Genomic DNA, 23,169 nt, shown 5'->3' on the forward strand with positions numbered 1-23,169 from the left:
GGGGCCGGCTCGGACGCTCCTGCTCTTCCGGGGCCGCTATGCTCCCTGAGACCTCTCTTGAACACAGGGAAATTAAAGACACTTCTCTTCCATAGTCCCACCTCTCCCGGGCCAGACGGAGTCCCCAGATCCGGCCACCTGGCTCTCAAGGCACAACCGCACTCTACGCTGATGCCTCGTGGGTCCTGCTGGGGCTGCCCGAGAGGCTGGACAAAAGGAGCAGGTCTGGAGCCCAGCACAGGGCCTGCCGTACGGCCAGCTCCTCAGAGATGTGGCGGTCCCTGGGATGGTGACAGGCCGTGTCTGGAGAGGACAGGAGCTGCACATCCCTATTCCGCCTTGAGCCACCGTCCCTCGATCAGAGACCCCTTCGGGTGCTAAAAATGCTTCCGTGCAGGGATCGACTAGGCCTGAATCTGTGGGCCTTGGGTGCTGTCCACTCTGTTTGCCACTAGATGGCAGTGCTGCCTCTTCCCTTCCAGCACTTGGGCACTCCCATCTCCACTCTTAACTGGTGACCGCGACCCAGGCGGTAGACCTGCACCCAGATCCCACACAGCGAGCCCCGCTTTCTCCCTTAGGGCCTGAGCAGCAGCACTCAGGTCCACTGCATGCCCTGGGGCCGTCCAAGCCTGCTGCTCTCTCGGTTTTCCCAAGGCGGTCCCATCGCAAACTCCTTGGGTCCCAAGGCAGAACCGAGATGATTGACTGTGGAGGAGGAGTGGGGCCGTTTGTCCCAGAGGACCCCCTCTCCAGTCCCTTAGGGGAGTCTCCACTTGGGCTGAGGACGTGACTTTCTGGGTCAGGCACGGAGCCCAGATCACAAATCCTGCTAAATATAGGAGCCGCGGCCCCAAACCATGGTCATTTGGGGACCATCGTGACTTTTTATATCATTGCCATAAATAAAAATGCAGTATTTCTTGTCCACAAGTAGAAGGCAGAGCACAAATAATAGGATAAAAACAAAGCAGTATCCTTAAATCCTAGATCGATCCAGCTGCCTCCTCTCCCTCCTGCCCAAGGAAGAGGCGAGCGAGTAAGTACCAGCCGGGCTGGCACCAAGCAGACTCACAAAGCCCCCAAAAGACTTTTGAAGGAATAAGAACTGGGAAAGGATTCAGTGAGGTCCTTGCTCTGTCCAGGAGCCAGCAGAGGAGCCCTCATCTCACCCTTTGAGAAATGCTTCGGGGGATCATGTCTCCACACACACAAAATCAACTTCTCCTTCGGGTTTGTCGAAGGAAGGTTCTCCCCACGTGTCCTTAAATACGAGGACCTGAAGGAGAGCCAGGGGCAGGAAGGACTCCAAACCAGGCATCCCGGCCAGAGGAAGTGCCCTCGGTGGACAGGAGGTGGGCAGCGACCCGGTGCGACCCAGTGACCCCCGGGCATGGTGATGTTGAGGGGACTGTCCAGGCTCTCTGCACCCTCCGAGTGCCACAAATTCTTGATTAAGTTGTTGGGTTTTGGCCACCAACCTGTTCCGCCTGTTGGATGGGGGACTCAGCCCTGCTAAGCCCCCAAGCAGACCCAAGCTGGCCCTAGCTCCGCTCAGCTAAACCACACCAGGAGAACGGTCTGCTCTGCAGCCTTTTCTCTGCATGAGTCAGCTCTCCCGTGGTACTGTGCAGCCACAGAAATGCGCCGGCTTGTTGAAACAGGCCTCGGATCCCACTATCTGTGATCCTCACAGCAGCGTCGTTGCTCAAAGTGAGGAGTTTAGCCCGAGACCTCGGGATCATGCAGCCAGCCCCCTCCAGCGAAGCAGCTGGTGGCTGACCTTCCTCAGGGGGATATGAAGAACCGGGAACAGCCCCGGGCAGGGGGAGCACCTCGGAGGGCCTCCCGGACCCCCGGCACACAAGAGACATTGATCAGCCAACACGCCGCGCCTCTGCCCCTTCCAGACGCAGCCCCACTCCTGCACCGGCACCAGCCAAGACCAGAGAAACGGTCTGGATCTTTGGCTTCAAGTCCCTGCACCAGAAATCCCCTTAAGGGCCGGGGTGCGGCAGGAGGGGCGGCCTCTGCTGCTGGAGAGCAGACGGAGGGCTGGGTGCAGGCAGAGATTAGGTGAGGGCGACACATTCTCTCCATCATCAAGTCCTTCCCTTCCGGCCACGGAAATCTGGGAGATTCTCCCAGGACCAAGTATAGCTTCCCGCAGGGCTGGTGGAATTTATGGGTGACAGAGATCCAGGCGTCGTGCCTGGGCCCCTCCCCCCAGAAGTGACTGTGTTCAGGCATCGTTGTTCTACCTGTGACCTTCACACACAAGCAAACCATAGCTTTACACGGGTGTCCTCTTCCACTTCTGTCCTGCTGAGGACCGCTGGTGACCACAGAGGCTGGGACATGCTTCATCTGAACCCAGATACAGGTTCCCAATCCGGACGTCATCCCTTGGGAGCTGTGTGGCCGTTACCGAGTGGACGCAGCGTGAACGCATCCATTTTAATTTATAAAACAGATGGAAGCTAGCAAACGAGTTCTTTCATTCTGGAATTTTCCATGTTGGCCCTCCACATGAGATTTTTTTTGTGTCTGTTTCAAAAGCCTCTGTGGCTGCAGGGAGAAAACGTTTGGAAATGTTGGACGCGATGATTCGTGGGTCCTTGGGAAAGGCCATGGCGAGCCCGGACTCTGGGCAGCGTCCTCCCTCTGCTACGCCTGTGCCGGTGCCTCCGGGTTCTGCCTCTGGGTTCTGCTGGCTCCAGCGCCTCCTTTTTAGAGCTGTGGTTCGCTTCTCTTTCTACAGCTCCGTCCAGAAGATTCCGATATGTAGAGAAGGACATCTGCCCCATCCTGGGCCCCAGTGGAGGAGGGGGGGGTGTCAGCTGTCAGAGATGCCCCAGATGCCCACGGCCTGATGCACTAGGTCTGCTCCCACGCCACAGATGGGGACACTTAGTCTTCCGGAAGCTCAGACCTTGGCTGCAAGCCACACCTGCAGCAGGTTCTTGGGTCGTGGTGCTGGGCTGACAGCAATGGCCCCTGTCTCCAGTCCCCAGACCAGAGCTCGGAAGCAAACCCGTGTCTGTCACCCAGCTCCCTCCTGCCCGGGACTCACCTTGGCAAGATGCGCCCATTTTCTTGGTGTTCCCCCAAGGCTGCCGGTGCGCCAGTAGAGTCTCTGCAGACGGGGGGAACTGAGCCAGGCCAGAGCCCCTGGGGCAGCACTGCTCTGAGACTCCCTCCCCCAACCCCCCAGCCAGCACAGGGAAGGACTTTGTGATGCGACAAACAGGACAGCGTGGACTCTTGTGCCCCTACTGTCCTGTTGCTACATTCAAGTCGGGGCAGGGGTGTCCCCTGAAGGAGGACCAGCCGCACTGTGCCCGCTCCTCCCCAGCCAGCCCTGGTCAACCTGTCACCCTGCAGCACCCAGCCTGTGTGTCACCAGGTAAGCAGGGGGCTTTGGCAGGGAGGGGCAGAGTGTCTCTGGGGAAGCTGGGGGTCTGATATGGGGGCCTCGCCTGGCCAGAGAGGAGGATGAGGCTCCCGAGAGGGGGCAGCGGGGCCCTCTGGCCCTCCAGCCCCGGAGCAAGCACGCGTGCGTGAGCCCCCGCCTAGCACCTGCTGCTGTACCATCAAGAAAGCGCCGTGACCCCCGAGCCTCAGCCTCCCCAGCAGTAAAACGGGCTAACTCCGGCCCCACCCGCACGGAGCTCGTCCATGGGTGGCCCCGGCGCATAATGGCACACACGGGCCCAAGCTGCTCTCAGCAGGACGTTGACCTTGGTCATCAGGCCCTGTCGCAGCTAGACAAGGGCTCTCCTCAGGGCACTCACCCCTCTCAACTCCCAGCACCACGCCCTTCTCCACCGGCCACTCTGGGGCCCGGCAGAGGCGAACAGGGGCAGGTCAGCCCTCAGGCCTCCATCTGTCTGGATCTTGGGCCTCTCACCTCGGCTCCGGTTTCCTGACTCAGAGTCTCTGAAATCAGGCCGGAGCCTCACATGTGGTGAGCAAGTTCCCCGGGGGGCCCCGCGCTCCACTGCCTGAACCTCAAGTCCGCTGGAGGGACCACAGATCCGGCAAGGTCACCCCATCCCACCTCCGCACCCTCCCCACAGCCAGCAACGCTGTGGCCTCACGGGCTCCTGACTGTTCTCAGGAGGTTCTCGCTTGACTTTCACTTGCTCTTTTCCCCTGGCCGGGGTTTCTCTGTCCAGCTAAACCCGTCGGAGACTCGGCCCGGGCACTGGCCCCCCTTCCTGCCTGGAGATGCGGGCTGCGATCTGAACCCCCCCCCCCCCCCCCCCGTCCTTCCTCTGCGAGTCCTGGCCGCCCGCAAGAATCAGCTCGGAGATCGCTGAACTCCCGGCACAAACCCACGTCCCAGGCCAGGGTCCCGCCCCTCCACGGCCTCCGGTTCCGCCCCAGAGAACACACAGCTGGGCTGGGCAGCGTCCAGACCTCGGTTAGCCCTGGGCTCTGCCGGCCGCCCCAGCCCTGCTCCGCCCGAGTTCTCGGCCTCTGCTTTCCCAAGCCCTCGCCTCGGTCAGGGGCCCTCATGTGTGCCTCCCAGCTGCTCCGCCGAGATTGGGCTCTTCTGGTTTCTGGCCCGGCCTTGCCGCTTACTGAAGGGGCGTGACCGTGGGAAGGTCATGTGCCTCAGTTTCCTTGTCTGTAGAATCCTGTAATCGCAGCTCCTAGGAGGGGAAGCCGCGGCTTCTCGTGCCGTAGTGCAAGGGATGCGCTAAGCCTCCTGGTGGGGTGAGCGGGGCTAAACGGCGCCGCCCTTCCCGACCCTGGCCTTGGGTGTTCTGGGGATCAGCATGGCTCTGCATCAGTGCATTCACACGGGGGGGGGGGGGGGCGGCCTCGCCCGCGATTGGGAGAACGTGGGCTCCTGTGCAATCCCTTTTCCCGTTTGAAGCAGCCTCCAAGGTTGACAGCCTAGCGTGGGGGCTCGGAGGCTGCCGCCCCGGGCCGATGAGGCCGAGCACAGCCAGGCCACGCCTCGTACCTGCTCCCCTTGTCCCCAACTTCTGACAACTCCGTCTTGGGCAGACAGGAAGCTGGGAAGGTGTTCCCGGGGGCGGGGGGCGGGGGCCGAGGCCCCACCTACCCTGTTCCCCGGAACCACCTTCCCTGCCTCCCCAGCTCCCCAGACTGAGAGCAGGTGTACAGCTGGGCGGGAGCCTGACGCTCTGGAGGAAAAGTGGTCCTGGACAAAATCCCCTTTAGGCCAGACGTTCGTGTGCCTGCGGTCCCTTCTGTGTGAGTGGCCGGGGCGGTGGTACCGTGTAGACACAAGCAGGGGGCTTAGAGCAGCAGAAACCTATCTTCTACCTGGTCTGGAGGCCAGAACCTAAGATCACAGTATGGGCAGGACCATACCCCACAGTATGGGGGAGGCCCCTCCTGCCTCTCCCAGCTCTGGGGGCCCCGGGCTTCCCTGGCCTATGGCCGCATCCTCCGAGCTCTGCCTCCGTGGACCCGTGGCTTCCCTGTGTCTGTCAAGTTGCCTTCTCTTTCTCTTTTTTTTTTTTTGTCAGAGCGAGCGAGCACAGGCAGACAGAGTGGCAGGCAGAGGCAGAGGGAGAAGCAGGCTTCCTGCTGAGCAAGGAGCCCGATGTGGGACTCGATCCCAGGATCATGGCCCGAGCCGAAGGCAGCCGCTTAACCAACTGAGCCACCCCGGCGTCCTTTTTTTTTTTTCTCTTTCTCCTTTTTTTTGTTTTTAAGATTTTATTTATTTGACAGACAGAGACAGCAGAGAGAAGGAACACAAGCGGGGGGGCAGCAGGCAGAGGCAGAGGGAGAAGCAGACCCCCGCTGAGCAGGGAGCCCGATGCGGGGCTCGGTCCTGGGACCCTGGGACCATGAGACCATGACCTGAGCCGAAGGCAGCTGCTTAATGACTGAGCCTCCCAGGCGCCCCAACGCCTTCTCTCTTAAAAGAACACCAGTCTTTGGACAGGGCCTGTGGTAAATCTGTGAGGGTCTCATCTCTAGATCCTTAATGGATTTTATCTGCAAAGATCCTTTTTCCAAATACCGGTCACACATACAGGTTCCTGGGGTTAGGACTTGGGCGTGTCTTTGGGGGAGCTACCCTTCGGCCGGCCTCCTGTGTCCTCTCTGCCCGCGATGTGATGGGGTCTCAGCGCCGCCCAGGAGAGAGTGTGGCGTCTGCATTTAACAGTGCGGTGGACTAGCTCGTGCTCCCCACTAGCCATGCCTGCTGCCCCTCCTGCCGCGCCCCAAGCCACTTGCCGGGAGATGGCGGGAGCAGGGCTAGCCTAGCAGACATCTGGGCATCTGTGACAGAAAGCCCCGCAGAGGGCACCCGGACCGACGCTTTACCGATGAGAACCCTGACGCCCTGGCTTTGCCTGGAAGCTTCTCTGCTCCCGCCCTTCAACCCCGCACCCCGCCACTTCCGGGACCCTCGCTGACCGTCCCAGCAGCCTCTAGTCTTGGTCCTTTGGGCCGTCTCTGTTCTGCAATCCCCACAGGGGCCATCCGTGCCCCAGGAGCCCTCTGCCACTCTCCTGAGACCCCCTCTCTGCTCTGTGCACCCCAAGCCCCGCTGGCTTCTGCCTTTCCCACCTCCACCCCTGCAGGCAATCTCCCTCTCGCCCAGCGTCCTCCGGCTGATGCCTTCGGCCTTTCTTCCCTGCCCTTGCCAAAAACCCCCCGTGACGGGATCGAGGTGTCTGTGCCCGCCCCCACCCCCACACCCACCATCAGTTTCACTTTTGGTCTTTGCTGGCTCACCGTCCCCTCCTCTGATCTCCGAGCCCCAGCAGGAACAGGCAGCATGGTCTGTCCCCCGTGCTCCTGGCCTTGCCCACACAGAGCGCCAGCCCACACCGGCTGAATGGATGGGGTGGGAGCTACCCCAATTCCATGGTCAGAAAGCGGTTCCCACGCTGGTGTTCTTAGCCTCCACTGGCGGGAAAGCCGTGTGACCGCTCCCAGAGTGCCAGGGGCCTTAAGGCACCATGTAGGAGCTGACTTCTCTGATGCTGTGCCTCCAGTGACAGAAAGGTCAGTCCCAAAGGAAGGAGCCCAGGAGAGAGCTGTCCTGGTGATCTCTTGCATAAAGATCACCCATGGGCTCAACTTATATAATGATATTTATTGAGCACCTCCTATGTGCCAAGCCCACAGAACAGAAAACACCCTGGCTTCAGGGAAAATTGCATCCCAGTGTGGGGGTCCAGACAAACAAATGAATAAGTAAGCATGAAGTACGTGAAGTGGTGGTGAGGGCATATAGAGAAACACAGCTGGATAAGGAGGGTGGGAGTTACCCTTTTATACAGGGTGTTCTGGTCTCACTGGGAAGACATTTGAGCAGAGACTTGAATAAACTAAGGGAAGAAGTCCTGTGGATGTCTGAGAGAGGGGCGTTCTTGGTCCCGGGAACAGCAGGTGCAAAGGGCCTGTGGCGGGGTTGTGCCGAAAGCAGCCGGAAGCCCAGAAGGGCAGGGCAGTGGGAGAGGTCAGAGGCAGACAGGTGAGGAGGGCAGGTCAGAGAAGACTGGTTTGGACCCCTGGCGAGAGGGAGGTCATCAGAGGGCTAGGGACACCATCTGGCTTTGGGTGGTGTGGTCATCGCAGCAGCTGGGTGGAGGATGGGCTGTGGTCTGAGCAAGACCCGGTGCCACGTGCTCCGTTCAGTCGGGAGGCCATGTGGCAGAGACGTGGTGGCTGCAGACGTTCAAGGTGGTCAAACTCCGGATGGTTTTGCAAGTAGGGGGGTTTGCCGATGACTCGGGTATAAATGGAGGAGTCGGCCTTGACTCCGAGCAGCTGGAGGACAGGAAGGGCACTTCCGGGGAGCCGTCCCGGACCCCACAGGGAACTAAGGACGGGGAGGTCTGGCCTCTGAGCCTCCCTTCCCCCCTCTGGCTGTAGCTTCCCTCCACCAGTCGCTGCCTGCCCCTTCCTGTCCCCGCCAGAGCCCGAGGGTCACGCTGAGGGACACGCCAGCTCCTTCCCACCTGGCAGGAGGCAGCAGGCCTGCCAGGGCACACACAGCCCGCGGGGCCGGGATTGGGGGGCGCGTGCAGGCTCGCCAAATCCTCTTTCCAGGGATGTGGTCACAGTGGTAGAGACGCAGAAACTCCCAATTAGGGGCCTGGAGAGGATCCAAAAACCCTGGGCTTCTGCCAGCTGCAGACTCTTCCAGATCAGGGTGTGTATACAAGAGAGGAGGGAGGGAGCAGTCAGAGTGGAAAGGACCCAGAGCCCCAAGCCTGTTGACCTGGTTTCTAGGCCCAGCTCTGTCTCCTGGGCTCCTCCATGGAGAAGGAGGCGGAGGAGGAGGGGGAGGGCGAGGGAGGGACATTTCTGCGAGCTTACCGCAGGCCAGGCTTTGTCCTCCATTCGCTCTGCCCTTCCCCGTCCTGCGCAATAGTCGCTATTTTTGTCCCCATTTTACCAGTGAGGAAACTGAGGCCCAGAGCCTTAGGTTGCTTCCCCAGGTCACCCCATTGGGAACCGGCCCCTGAAGCGTGCTGCTCACCACACGGCCTCTCAAAGCCCCGCGTGGCCGGCCGCCACCCACCTCACTGTCATGCCCCGTTCCCCAGCCCCAGGCCCACTTGTGGTCCTCACACCGAACCTGCCAGCCCCAGGGCCTTTGCCTGTGCTGTTCTCTGCCTAGAGTGCTCTTCCTGTGGCTGACTCTCTGCCCACGCCCTGTGGGTATCAGTGGAAATGTCACTTCCTCAGAGACATTCCCTGACCACCCACCTTCCCCCACATCCAGGCATCGTCTTGCTCCCCCGTGCAGCTCGGAATACAACGGTGAGCCCCAAGACCAAGGTCCTCCCTGCGCCCTTGCCTGGGGGACCCAGCCCTGCCACCAGCTTCCGCCCACAGGATTGTCCTGACCCCTCACCTCTCTCCCACCTCTTGAACACGCATGATCTCCTTGAACTGTGCCTCAAGCTAGCTGGTCTCGCCCCCACCGGCACCCCAGGAGTCACTGGTCTGGTTGAAAGACTTGGGCCTCTCTCAGCATCTTCAGCCCATCCTCAGGGAGCCTTTCCTGGAGTGACCATCCTGCAGGGCACTTGTGAAACCAGAATGGCTTCAATGACGAGCCCTAAATTGACAGAGCTGAGGGCAGCTGTGACCCGTGGAGCCACTCTCCAAGGAGTGCCTGCCACCTCTGTCTACAGCAGGAATTCTCCAGGAAGAGCAGGCCTGGTGTGAGCCCCTGAAGACCCAATCTGGAAACTTCTGGCCATATGGGTTCCTCTTTTCCAGACATTTTCCAATTTTCTGTTAAGATGTGGGCTCAGAACCAATTGTCATTGATCAGTGCCCAAACAGGACCTTCACCTCCACCTTCTATGGGTGATGCCCCTAGTAATGTGACCCCAGATTGCAACACAAAGTTCCCCCCTCTTGCCCCTCCCACCAATCCCAGATCTAGAAAAACAGTTCTCAACTCTGGCTGCCCATGGGGAGCACCGGGGGAGTTCTTCAAACTCCCAGCGCCTGGGCCACACCCCACACCAATTCAATCAGCCAGTGTCTCTGGAGTAGGAGACCAGGCTGGTATCCCGGGCCTTGCAGTCCTCCAAGCCCCAACCACTGTATTTGACTCACTGAATCCCTGGTCTCTCCAGGCTTCAAGGGTGACAGTCATTACTTAGGTAAATGTCTAGCCAAGGATTCCCAAAGTGTATCCCACGAAACACTGGTTCTGCAAAAAGAAAGGGTGTGTGGGCAGTGAGTTTGAGAAATGCTGCTCTAAAGCCACCCCCTGCACGAGGTCATCCGATGAGTCACAGGGGAAGGCAAAACACCTGAAATCAAGCTTCCTGTAGAACCAACCAGAAGGTCTGTTCCAGGAGAGCGTGTGGGCCCTTGTCCAGCAGTCAGTCAATCCACAGATACGGCCAGCACGCCCTGAGCCAGGCCTGGACCACGGGGCATGTGAGCCCTCGGCGCGGCTGGGCTCGCCACTCCATACCCCAGCTCCCAGCTCACTCTTTCGCTCAGGTAGGCGCTGAGCTGAGCGGGGGCCGGCGGTGGGGGTGGGGGGTACACAGGTGTCCTGTCCCCACGGAGCCAAGCGGAGGCCATGGAGGGCTTGGAGGGGTGCCTCCACCCTGGTCAGCCGGCAGGAGGGGCCAGGCCCTAGCTCGAGTTCTGGAGACCCAAGTGGTGGGGAGGCCTCCGTGAAACTCCATAAGCATTTGCTTTTATATGTTTGGATTTTACCTACGAGCTGACCAGGCGTGCTCCATGGAAACAGTTCGGTCCTCAAAGTGCAAGTGGGTGTGGAGAGAGCAGTGTGTCCCCAGGCAGCCAGCTGGCCCCTGGGAGAGAGCCTCCCGCCCTGCCCCTCGCATCCTGCCTCCCCCCATCCCCCACCCCGCCTTCCTTTTCTCCCTCCTGCCTCTGCCCTGCATTCTTCCCTTCCCCTGTCTTGCACACACGGGGGCAGACCTGTTTTCCCTCACAATCACAGGGCACCTCCAGAAAGCACGGCTGCAAATTGCTCCATTGTAAGAATGTGCCAGAACCTATTAAACGAGTCTCTTAACGACTGGCATTTGGCCCTCTCCCGTTGTCGGCTCAACAGTGCTGCAACGAATCAGTCTAGACAGACATCACTTCGGATGGGTGCAAATCCGTGTCTAAGACAAACCCCTCACAAGCGATGGTCGGGTCCACGGCCACGGGCACCGTTATCCCGACAGACGCTCATGGTCATTCCAGCTGCCACACCCGCCCACGAGGACGCCCGAGGGGTGCAGTCCCTTTTATAAGGAATGCGTATCTATCCTAGAGAAACTCCCCGTGCCCCCAGGGGTTTCTGGTTTCTGGTGTCGGAATCATTTCTTCCAATGACATCTTGTGCAGAAGGCTGAGAAGTAAAAGAGGGGGCAGGTCGGCAGGGGGTGTGAGCAGGGGTGCGAGCAGGGGTGCGAGCGGGTGGGAATCTCCTCCCTTGTCTGCCACTCCCAGGATGCCCTTTCGGGGAGCCAGGAAGGGAACAAGAAGCATTGGGGCACCCTGGGGCTAGCGGAGCAGGAAGGGACAGGGAGAGGGTGTCACTGGAGTAGAGGGAGAGCCCGGGCAGAGGGATCAGAGGCTGGCGCTGGCCGCAGTGTCTTCTCCGGGCGGCTACGACCGACGACCTGTCACCCGGCCGACACTGCACCCAGACCCGCTCGTGCCCACTCACTTGCCAGAGCTGATTGTGACCTTTTCAGGAGTTTTGGGAGCCGGTTATGAAACACCCCCATGTTTAAAAATTACATGAATCGTATTCCGAACAAAGATAATCCATCATTTGAACTCCTCACTTCCTGATGATTTTGCCACAAGCTGTGATCGTGATGTCACCTATACCCACGGCAGTCCTCCTGCACGCCTGTCCCGGCCTTAGCGCGCAGAGCCGTTGCAACTCGACGCCGTAGCTTGAAACTGACGCTGGTGGCAACATGTACACCACAGAGAGTGACCAGCGCTGCAAATTAGGGCTTTCCACCATGCCCCCGAGGCTGGCTGTTCAGGGTGGCCAGCTCGCCACCAGGCCCTCTTCTGTCCCCTCTGCCTTCTGCCCTTTGCCGTCCGGCTCCCGCCTTTCCTTGATGGAACCCAAGCAGAAGCTGGCCCGTCAGGGCACCAGGTTCCCCGGGCTCAGAGCAGGGCAGAGAAGCTAGAGAACAGATGTGTGAGAAGCCAGTGGAGAAGAGTTGGCATGCCGGGCCCCTACCGACAGGGTGACTACAGACACCTTGGGACCCCCCTGCTCCCTCCGTGTGGGACGGACGTTTGGGCACCGTCTCTACCCCCCATCAGCGCTGAGCCAGGCAGGCAGCGGGGAACTGGCCGGTCTGCCGGGGAGGCTCGAGCCGGCGCTCTGATTACGGATCAGACCTCAGGCCTGTGTAGCAGAACCTTCCACGTTCTTCAGAATGACAATAGCGTCGTCTTACTCATAGAAAGCGGTGTTCCCATTGAGTCTGATTCATCGCCAGTGCACTTACGCGCCGGGATTCAGGGCTCCTCACACTCGAGCTGCACCAGAACCCCTGGAGAGTTCGTGGGAGCAGAGTCTGCCAGGCCAACCAACCAGGCCCCCCAACCAACGACGTTCTGCCCTAGCTAATGGGGCATTGCCATGGAAGGAATGCATAGTTTGGTCTTTCTCCTGGCTCCTGGCCAGAGCTCCTCCAACCTTTGTAGCTTTCTGACCGATAAAGAATCCTGGAGCATCTTTTATGGTGATAATTGATCTTTGACCCCAGTTCCGACACAGACATCCTCCTGCAATCTTTCTTGGGTGGGGGAGTGCCTTTTGTCCCACTGAGGTGACCCAGAGTGGCTCCGGCACAGCAGCCTCACCCCCCATCCTCCCGGGAGGGGCGGTGGGGGCAGGACACCGAGCTCATGGTCCATCCCGCCTTTGTGACGAAGCTTCCCTTATAGTCCCTAAGGTGTAGGGTTTGGAGGGCTTCCAGGCTGTGAGCACATCCACGTGCCAGGGGGTGGACACACCTGGGCTCCACAGGGACAGGAGCTCCTGTGCTCAGGACCCTCCCGGACCTCACCCTGCATCCAGGACCACCGCCATTGTAATGAACCAGTAATCGTCAGTTGCACCGTTCTCCGGTGTTCTGGGAGCCACGCTAGCAAACTAGTGAGCCCGACGAGGGGGTCATGGGAATCTGTGGTTGTCGCCAAGTCAGAGTGTGGGTCAGGGCATCTGTGGGGCTGAGCCCCTCCCCCGCGGGGTCTGGGCCAGCTCCAGCTGCTGTCAGAACGGGTTGAGCTGTGGCAGAGGAGAATTGGTCGGTGCAGGAAACACCCCCACATCTGGTGCCAGAAGCAGCGGGGGTTTGAAGTAAAGGAAAGAAGCAGGTTTCCTAGACAGCGCGTCTGGGATGGGGTCCGAGACCTTCCTGAGCTCCCAGGTGCTGATGCATGAAAACACACTGCCCCGAGGGGGCCCACCTCTCGGGCTCCCCCCGACCAACAGGAAGTGGCTCGCCGTGTTATCGCACCAAGCCCAGACGTGTGGCCTGGTGGACCAGGGGGACATTCGTGGGCCAGGGTTTGCCTTGATCAAGAGGCCAGGTGGCTGCTGAGAGGGGACCCAGCAAGGCCCAGGAGACAGAGAGGAGGAGTCTGGAACAAGCCAGGGAAGGCAGAGACCAGAGGGGACAGCCTGGGTGATTCCTTTTCCAGCAAGTCCAAGAGCAGGCAGCACTAACCTGTGGGGAGGAAATTCGGAGGCGGAGCTGGGTGTGTCGCATACCTCGGTCTCAGTGGTGGCCCCGCGGGCGTCCGCGTCTACCAAACACCGTGGAGCTGCACGCGTGAGCCGCGTGCTTGCTTCACCAGCGGGGGGTCACAGCTGCCTGCGTGTCCACCCAGCCTTGGCCTCGCTGATGCAGTAATTTCGTGGTGACAGCGGCCTCCTGCCCCCGAGACCCTGGCTGGGAGCAGCAGCCACCGTCCCCACCCCAAGGCAAACTTGGGGTGTCAGGAGAGCCTGAGCCAAGGTGGCTTACAGGAGGCGGGAGAACGTGGGGCCAGAGATGCTGGCCGGGGCCTGGGGCACGCCCGCGGGTCACCAAGATGCTCTAGGGAGATTTGAGAGGCCCAGGAGGCTGTCCCCAGGACGGCAGTGGAGGGACATGGGCTCCAGGCAGAAAGGACAGTTCGTCTGGGAGGACAGAAGTGACGCGTGTCGGGGAACTGTGAGCCTCCAGGCGGGCGGCAGTGTGAGGCCTGAGGTGGGAGCGAGCCCGAGACTCGGCTGGGGAGACGGCAGGGCTGCGGGGGCAGGGCCTTTCTCCCCTTAGGGCAGAGGCCACCTGCCAAGCACTGACGGGCCGCTGGGGGTTGGGGCTGGTGGGGTCCAGCGTGGGGGCGGCACCAGTCCCCCAGGACAGGTGGGCACAGCCTCTGGAAAGCCATGTGTGGTTTCTCATCAGCTTGCACACTCGCCCTCCCTATGACCCGGCCGACTTCACCCCAAGTAAACGAAAGCAGATGTCCCCACCGAGGCTTGCCTGGGAACCGTCACAGGAAAAAGCTGGGCGTGGATAAGCCCGCTGTGGTGTTTGCGGACAGTGGAACTGGGCTCCGTAATAAAAAAGAGGGAACCGCTGGCCCGCATGTCCATGCGAGTGAACCCCAGGGCCACAGAGTGGAGAGAAAGATCCAGACACACGCGAGGACATTCTGTGAGATTCCGCTGACGTCAGGACCGAGAGCAGACAGCACTGATGCGCAGGGACAAAAGTCAGGAAAGGGGTTGACGGAGAGGACCCCATGGAGGTTTTTGGGGTGCTGGGCATGGCTCCTGTCTGACCCGGCTGGTGGTCACGTAGAAAGCATGTCTGCAGTCCTTGGTGTGTGGGACACTGTGTGCAGGTTACAACCTATGTGTGTACATGTTTACATACATGGAAAATACTGATGCTGCGGGGGGGCAGAGGGCATGATGGGATTCTGCACCCCCACTCGTCTGGACCTTTGGGAAGGAGGAGAGGCCATACCCACGTCCCCTCTGACCTTTCTCACCACAGCAAGCCCCACCTGCTGGCACGTGGACCTCTCTGCCCCCTCCCATCCCCACAACACACACACACTCACACGTGTGTACACATACACACACACACACACCATCCTGGAATCTGGCGGGTCCCCTGTGGGAACAGGAAGTGGCGAGAACCTTGATGCTTTCCTGGGACAGCTGCCATAGCCCCGGCCCCGGGCTTGCCCTCAGCCTCCCCACCACCTTTTCACACCGCAGGCCTGATCCTGTCACCCTCCTCGGGGGTCTTCCTTTTGCTCTCAGGGTGGGGGCGGGGACCAAACTCCTTCCATGGCCACCAGCCCTACAGGATCTGGCTTTTGTCAGCCCCGGCCGTCCTCACTCAGACACCTCAGTTTCTCAAAAATCTCCTTGCAACCTCAGGGCCTTTGCACCTGCTGCTGCCCTCACCCACAAGGCTTCTCCCCTGGTCAATCCTTACCCACCACTCCATTCCCGGCCTGGCTGTCTTGTCCTGGGGCAGCTTTTCCTGATACCCCCAGAGAGGTCAGTTCGTGAGAGCACACCTAAGCGCTTATCTCCCCCGCCCCCGGCAATCATCTCCTTGAGAACAGGAAGATCGGGGTCTTTCTCCCTCGTTGTATGCCCACTTCTCAGCACAGCGCCCGGTGATAAATGCCTGCTGGGTGCATCACTGGAGGGCGGGGGTGTCCGGGCTCCCTCCCGGGGGCCACAGGCATCCGGAGGGGGAGGCAGCACTAGGCAGATCTCCGAGGCTGTTCCCGCTGGGTGAGCCTGGAGGGACCACTTCCCCTCACTACCCCGAGCTTGTCCACCTGGAGAGGGGGCGCTGGGCTCGTGGGACAGCACCCTCTGAGCCCAGAAGTCCTCGCTCCCAGGATTCTGTGCCTGACCGTGCAGGTGAAGGAACCGTCTAGGCCCTCAGAGGGCCCCAGATCTCAGAGTGAGGAGGGCACGGGCAGACACAGATCTGTCCCTGCCTCCCGACTGGTGACACAGTGACGAGCAGCCTGCTGAAATGGAAGGTGGAGGCCCGCGGGGGGCGCGGGGGTGCTTCCAGAGGAAAGGCCACGGGGGCCTGGACTCAGGTCTGCAGTCCTTGACAGCCAGAGGTAGACAGGCCTGCCCTTGCACGGACTTGTGAGGGGAGTGGAGCCCGGCCCGGCCCGACGGCGTTTTTCGCCTCTGTGCCTCCCGTTCCACGGCTGGAGCAGCACCGCTTGGGCTGGATGCAGGATCTCTGGAGGTGAGGCCGCCTGCCGTCCCCTCGTCCCCACCACACCCGCTTGTGCAGTCGACATCTGGGCAAACGTCCCGAAGCCCGAACAGCCGGGCCTCTCCTCCACCTCCAGCCACGCAGCAAACATGCAGAGCCTCCAGCGCCCGCCCGGACCTGACGGTGCCCTTTGGCAGCAGCCCAGCGCCACAGAGGACAGGCGGCGGGGCGGTCCGGTGGCGGGCTGCCCGGCATGGCGGGGAGAAATCGGTCCAAGGGGCCTGGGGCCTGTCGGGCCCTGCTGTACCCAGCCCCGGAGCAAGGTGGGGCTCCTGTCTCCTCAGGGAAGCACCTAGGTCCCAGCCCCATCCTCCCCCAGCGCTGGTCCCAGTGCCCGCGTCCCACTGTTGGACGCCCCCCCACTCCAATGTGCAGATAAGAAGCAATCTTATCTTTGTGGTGCCCACCCCACCCCCACCCCCCGTCCAGGCTGCAGCTGCGGCTCTGCGGGGCGTGATCGCGCCCGTGGTGGTGACGAGTGTGTTGGCAATGGTGGTGGTGAAGAACGTGCCGGGGACGAGGACCCCCAGCCGGAAGCCGCTGTGGTTCCGTTGGGTCTCAACTCTGGGTGGGTCCTCAGAAACCGCAGCCCCCTCACCGAGAAGGGACTGGGCGCCGGGGACACCGGCCGCCAGGCTCAGCCCCTCGCTGCCCCTCAGTCTCCCCGTCTGGGACTGTGGCTGATGAGAGTGGCCGCCCGGAGCCCCGGCCGGGGTTCAGCTAGGATGGACTGGGCGGTGGCTCTTCTCGTCCTCACGTGGGTCTCGGCCTTCTGTCTTCGGGCAGTCCCAGCCCCCTCGGCCCCCCCCCTTGTCCCTCCCTCCCCATCCCCATCACCTCAGCCCAGAGCCAGGCAGGCCGCTAAGCCTCTAAGCTGCTTTGCAAGATCCTCACGGGATCTGCCTGAGGTCCGGGGGCTCCAGAGTCACAACCAATGCGGGGATGTCACCGGCCCCGTGAAGATGCGTCCTCTGGCACCTCTGGCCCGACAGCATCCCCCCGAGGTGGTGGGGGTGCATGTACCTGAGCAGGCCATGGGGACGGGGCCCTCTCTGGCCTGGCCGCCTTTCTCTCCCCAGGAGCTCCTCTGACCCCCAGACTGTGACGTCTTCTCTTTGCCAACAGCACCCACACTCACACCCCAGCCCAGACGCCTTGGCCCCCACATTCCAGCCCTCTGTGCCCAGCTGGACGGGTCCCCAAGCGCCCCGTGGGGTAGGACAGAGCTGGACCACCCCCTCCCTCCCTGTCTCTCTCCCGGGCTTCTCCGCGCAGCCGGTGCCGCAGCCGGTGCCGCAGCCAGTGCCCGGCACGAGGAAAACGTTCTTGGCGCCTCTGCGTCCTTGCTCACCGCCACGGGGCGCCGCGGGCACGTTGGCAGCCAGCACACAGTAGGGCTGGGGAAATGCAAGCACCAGTCCCCCCACCTTGGTCTGAGCTCCAGGAATGGAGACAGATCTAGAGAGTTTTGCCCAGAACCAGAGGAAGGCAAAGCAGGGCATGATGGGCACAGCAGGGAGCACGCTCCCTCGGGGCCTGGGAGGAGGCCTTTCCAGGCCAGCTGCTTCAGGGGCCTGCCTGTGCTGAAGCCTAGGTGGGCCTGGGGACCACGGGGAGCCCTGGAGGTGGTCCAGCAGGGGAGCGTAGGCTCCCGTTTGCCATTCGTAAGCTTGGAAGAGACCCTCCAGCCATGTGGGGCCTCTGTGGGCGAGGACAGGGCTCTGGAATCCTGCCTCCGTGTTGACCCTGGAGCCCCAAAGCCCACTTCTTAGGACTTCCATGCTGGGCGCAGCACTGTTTGCTGTTCAGGGAAGAATCGTGCAGAACGTTCTCAAGGCTCTTCTTCCCTCCTGTCCCGTCACTGGGAAAGATCCAGGCACCTGACCCTAGGTTAGATCGCCCGGGCCCTGACCCCACCTGCCCGAGAAGGCAAGGCCCCGAGGGCTGGTAAAACCGATAACAGTGGCAAACATGACATTTTTCAGCAGCGTGCGAGCCAAAAGCAACAAACGCAGTGAGGCCCCCGCTCCACAGGACCAAGGGGCAACAGCCGCAGAGGCCAGAGGGAGAACAGATGGCTGGGTGCCTCGGGTGCTTCTGGCTCCAGGGTCCAGGACAGCACACAGTCGGACCCAGCGCTGTGTGCCTGGCACTAGATGCCCACAGTCCATCAGAACAAAACCCAGAAAGTCCCATTGGCCTCACTTCCTCTCTCTGCCTGATCCTCTGCCTGGTTGGGTTCCGGCCTCCAGGTCCCACGAGGCAAGGGGGCACCCCCCAGTTTCCGGGCCGCTGCTTCTGCTTCTGGCATTCCCAAGGCTTCCACATCGGCTCTGGCTGCAGAGTCTTTCCATCTGGGCCTTCACCGCCCCTTGCTGACGCGCGGTCAGCAGCGGCCCCGGAGGTCGCTCACAGCCACTGCTGGTTATATCAGAGCCGTTGGGGGTAGTGGGGAGGGGGTCTCCCAGTCGAGCAGAGCTGTTCCCACATGGGGGTTGCACTGGGACTGGACTATCTCATGGTATGGCTCAAGGCCAAAGGGCAAATGTCAAGTCCTCCCGAGTTCAAAAGTCAGTGGCATAGAATCAAGTTGGTGAAACTGAGTCACGGTAAATGAGCAAGGTGACATGGAGGTTCGTCCGGTTGAGTCAGTGGTGCTTTACGGCTCCGGTGAGACCCCCCCCCCCCACCGGGGTCACCAGCTAGCCCCTGCTGTCCTGGTGTTTTGGCTCCTCGGAAGATGTATTTCCCCTTTTCAGACCTCATGATTCTTCCCACAACCACACAAGGAGTGTGGCTCACAGAGGTCAGGCCGCAGGCTGGGAGGGGCGCTCACATGGGGGGGTCCCTCCACGGGCCAGAGGGGTTCAGGCTGTGTGGATTCCGCTCCTCCGCCAGCCGCACCAAGGACAGAGGAAGCCAGCCACTCCCCACGGGCAAACTGTGGGTGAAACTCCCCGGGGCCAGCCGCACCCAGGCCCAGCCGGGTCGGAATCTCCGGGCCAGCGGCCTGTGTGTCCGGGTGGCTTGAAACTCTCACCAGGCGATTCCCGTGAGCACCAGGGATGAGAAGGCTGCTCGGCTGTCTGTGTCTCCGCACAAGGCAAGGGAAGCTCAGAGGGGTTAAGACACTTGCCCCAAGTCACACAGCTGGAGGTGAGGGAGTCAGAGTCCCTGTGGGTCTGACCCCTGGGCCGGAGCCCCAGCCACCCTGACCACGGGGCAGGCGCTCTCCTGCCAGAACTTTCCCCCAGTTTTGAAGGAGGGGACGGGTGAATCCGAAAGCAGAGAATGCGGCTGCAGCATGCGGCTGAGCTCCCACCAGACTCGCCCCCAGTCCCAGTGCAGACTCTCCTCTGGGGCCCACCCCGCCCCCCCGCCCCGCCTCCGCCTGTGGCTTCTGACCTCCTGGTCTCTCCGTTGAGGGGGGGCGGGGGGCTCCTCCAGTTCTGACCTTATTTCCCCAGGGATCTGCAGCAACTCCCGGGGTCATGAACCCAGTCTGGGCCAGGCCCCAGCAGCTCACACCCGTCCCAGCGCCGTCTTAAGCCCAAGTTCCCTCCGCCACTTCATGGGGAAGAGTGGCCTTGGACAAGTGCCCACCCCCCCACCCCCACTCCCACCCCCGGTTTCTTCATCTGTCAACTCCACTTGTTACTGAAAATATTTGCCCACCCCCTGCCTGGGGGGAGTTGATGAGATAAGGTGGTGACAAGGCTTTGTAAATGGCAAAGGCAAATATTAGCTCTGGTGTCACGTGCCGGAAGGGCCTGGTCTCGTCCAGCCAGGGCTTCTGGGCGCGGTCCCACTGTACCGCTGGCTGTGACTTGGGGCCACGCTCAACAGGGCGTCAGCTTCCTCACCTGTAGAATGGGAGCACAGCAGCCCCGGGCAGCCTGTCCTCCCCGCACTAGCGCACAGATCAAACGCACCAGTCCCCAAAATGCATCCAGACCAGAGGACGACCGTGGTGGTAGGCGGGCCCTTCTGGAGAGTTCTGCAGGCTGTGCATGCCTCTGTGCTCCAGGCGGGAAGGAGGCTTTGTTCCTTTGCTCGTTCACTGTCTCCCTTTTCGCTGGAAGTGTCCAGTTCAAGCCCCAGTTCTGTCGCTCGAGCTGTGTGACCCCAGGCTCCAGACTGGCCTTTCTGAGCCTCAGCGGTGTGTCAAGAACATTCTGTCTACAGCCTGGAGGTGTCTGGCAAGTGGCAGTGCTACGGGAGCTGCCACAAGGGAGGAGGGAGGAGGCATGGGCCGGAAGCAGCCCCGGGAATGATCCTAGGATTTCACAGGGGGAGAGAAATGGTGGTTTTGGTATGGGGGCACGAGGGATCCTTTAATCTCTGGGACCCCAGGGAAGCACCCTGACGCTACTCTATTCTCCGTCCTCTGGTTCTCCAGCACCCAAGCCCGTGCAGGGAGTTTGGGGGAGGCCTGGCAGGTAGGGTAGGGGCTGCTGTGTCTGAGCCCCTCCTTAGGGCTGGGCCCCTGCCACAGCTGTCACCACCTTGCAAGTCCAGTGCCCTGATGGGGAAACTGAGGCCCAGAAGGGAAGCACCTCTCCCAGGGCACACTGCCCAGCTTCTTGCAATGAATGGTCCAGATGCCCAACCGGTGTGGTTTCCCAGGGACCGAAAGTGTTCCTGGAACACGGCGGGGCTTTCGCTGTCAAATCCAGGAACATCACTGTTGGCAGAAGCAGCAGGTGCCCACGTCCCGCAGAAGCCTAACGACAACCACATGTGTAAATTTTCCAGTTGCCACATTAAAGGCGTAAAAAAGAAACAGGTGAAATTAATTTTAATAATAGACCTTATTTAACCCCAGATGTCCACAATATTTTCACTTGGACACGTAATCCACATAAACATTATTAATGAGATGTTTTACCTTTGTTTTTTTATCCTAACTCTCCAAACCTATGGTATTTTACTTTTACAGTTTACAGGCTGCTCACATAACTGAATTTCAGATAAACCATGAAAAAAAATTTTTTTTTTAGTGTAAGTATATCCTAAATATTGCATGGGACACATTTAGGCTCTTCTTTCTTATTTGAATTTCAGTGGCCTGTGTGCCTGCAATTTTATTTATTTGTTTATTTTAAAGATTTTATGTATTTATTTGACAGAGGGAGACCATGAGAGAGGGAACAGAAGCAGGGGAAGTGGGAGAGGGAGAAGCAGGCTTTCTGCCCAGCAGGTAGCCCAGTGTGGGGCTTGATCCCAGGACCCCAGGATCATGACCTGCACCACCCAGTCACCTCAGTGTGCCTGTAATTTTTATTTGCTACATCTTCCAACCCTAGTTTCAGAACTTCTAGATCCAGAGGCGTCCCGGCCACCCAAACTCGTGGGGGAGAAGGGGGCAGGCAGGTGTGGAAGGATCAGGGTGCCCAGCAGAGTCCGAGAAAGCCAGTCACCCCAAGTCTACCTGCCTTGCTTTTTGCTTCTCCATGGCCCCCTAACCATCATCCCTGTGTCCCCCGTGACATTATCGGTCTTCGTCTTGGTCGAGCTTTTTGGAAGCCACTCAACACTTTCTATTTCCCACAATCTCCTGGTAGAAAAAACAGGCAACAGGGAAGAAAGTCCACATCTCGCCCACAATTCTCTGTATCAGCAAATTTTCCAAATCCAGAAAAGGGGTCAGGGCCAGCGGGGGTGGTGGGCAGGTCGGGAGGAGGATGGGCCAGAGCCAGAGATGGGGAACCTGGGGGCCTGCCTCCTTCCCAGGCCTTCCTCTCTGACTCTGAGCCTCAGCCTTGCCCCACAGGGGCTGAGACACTCCAGGTGGGAGTCTCTGACTTGGGGTTGTCTCTCTCTGCCTCAGTTTACACATCCAAACACACTGGGAAGTTGCAGTCCAGAGCCTGGGATGGGGAAGTGGATACAGCCAGGTGGCCGCCGGGGAAAGATACAGCCCGGACGAGAGGTAGGTCAGAGGGAAGCTGCCCTCCCCGTGCTGGGACTGTCCTGGGCTCCTGGCGTGGGTGGGGGACGGGGGTCGCGGGGGGTACCCATCCCAAGTGTCCAGGAATGTTGGAACAGAAGCCCAGAGAGGTAGGCCACAGCTGAGGTCACACCGTGTACCTACAAGGGGCTAGAAGCCAGCTGGGGGCTGTACTCTGGGCTTCCCGCTGCCCCTGCCACATGCCATGGACCGTGTCACGTGACCCCACACGGCGCCGCTGCCCGGGACCCCAGGAGAAAAGGACGGGGAAGGCCACTTTCCCCTGGGCAGTGCCTTACCAGAACTAGCCCCGCCCGGAGCCCCTCTCACCCAGCTCTCCACAGGCAGGGTGCCCCCCATCACGTGATTTGTGGGCCCCCGTGCAACGTGAAAACAAGGGACCTCCTCATGCAACAATTAATAAGGATTTTAGAGTGGGAACAGCAGAGCAGGACACCCAGCACAGGGCCCTTCTGAGAGTGGGGTCGTGGGCTCAGGGCGGACACCCATGAGCCCCCCCGCCGGAGGAGAGCAGAGGCAGGAGGGAGTGCTCCCTCACGCCTGGCCTGGTGCAGCCCCCTTCCCAGGCTCGTCCCCTAATCTCCCTAAGCCCAGGGTCTCCCGTCTGGGCCCTGCTCTTTATGCGGGCCCCGCCCCATCTCTAGGTTCCCTCAGCCCCTCCCTGCACCAGCCCAGCTCACCTCTGTCTCTGTCTGTCTGTCCCAGCAGGACTCTGCCTCCTCAGAGGTATCTTTCATTAGTGGGACGTCAGACCCTGTCCCCAAAAGAGCCCCGCGGTCCGATCTGGTCCCTGCCCTCCCCATGCCCCCCCCCCCCCGGTCCCTCCCTGTGCATAGTCTACAGTGTGCGCATTCTAACCCCATCCCTGTGGCCACCAGCCCCAGGAGGGGGACCACACAAACCAGAAGGGGCACCGAAGCGTTCCATAATCGATCGAGACTCACAGTGTTGCGTTCCCATGATATTTTTAAAAATCGAGAGTAGTGCCAAAAATGCAGGATGAAGAAAATAGCAAAGTTTCGAGTAAAGACAGTTTCAGTATTTAAGCGTCAGGCTCCAGGATGGTTCAGCACGGCACCGTTACGGGCCCCATTGAGTCCTGACATTTTAATAACGGCTTCATCCTCCACTTCTTGCACTACTGTTGACTTTTTAGAAGTTTGTTTGTTTGTTTATTACGTGATCTTTACACCCACCATGGGACTCAAACTCACAACCCGCGATCAAGAGTCACACACTCCGACTGATCCAGGCAGGCGCCCCTAATTTTGATTTTCAAAAAAACGTTGCACGGAAAACACCGTCTTCTTCATCACTGAGTGTTTTGGGTGCCCCCTTCAACCTTTGCGTGCAAGGTGAGCGCCTCCCTGGCCTCCCACAGGCCCCCCAACTACGGGGAAGTCC

At 60.4% G+C, this 23,169-nt stretch overlaps 1 protein-coding gene across 1 annotated transcript in view; it reads left to right on the plus strand.

Annotated features, from left to right (window-relative positions):
- Positions 1-3,315: 3,315 nt before the first annotated feature.
- OSGIN1 (oxidative stress induced growth inhibitor 1) overlaps positions 3,316-23,169 on the plus strand; it is a 30,858-nt gene continuing 11,004 nt past the window's right edge. Inside the window, exons 1-2 of the mRNA XM_032323178.1 lie at positions 3,316-3,406; positions 21,625-21,726. The gene's annotated coding sequence lies outside the window, so the exon portion shown is untranslated. The remainder of the gene's footprint in view (positions 3,407-21,624; positions 21,727-23,169) is intronic.

Source organism: Mustela erminea, chromosome 19 (assembly GCF_009829155.1).
Source record: "Mustela erminea isolate mMusErm1 chromosome 19, mMusErm1.Pri, whole genome shotgun sequence".
Classification (NCBI taxonomy): Eukaryota; Metazoa; Chordata; class Mammalia; order Carnivora; family Mustelidae; genus Mustela; species Mustela erminea.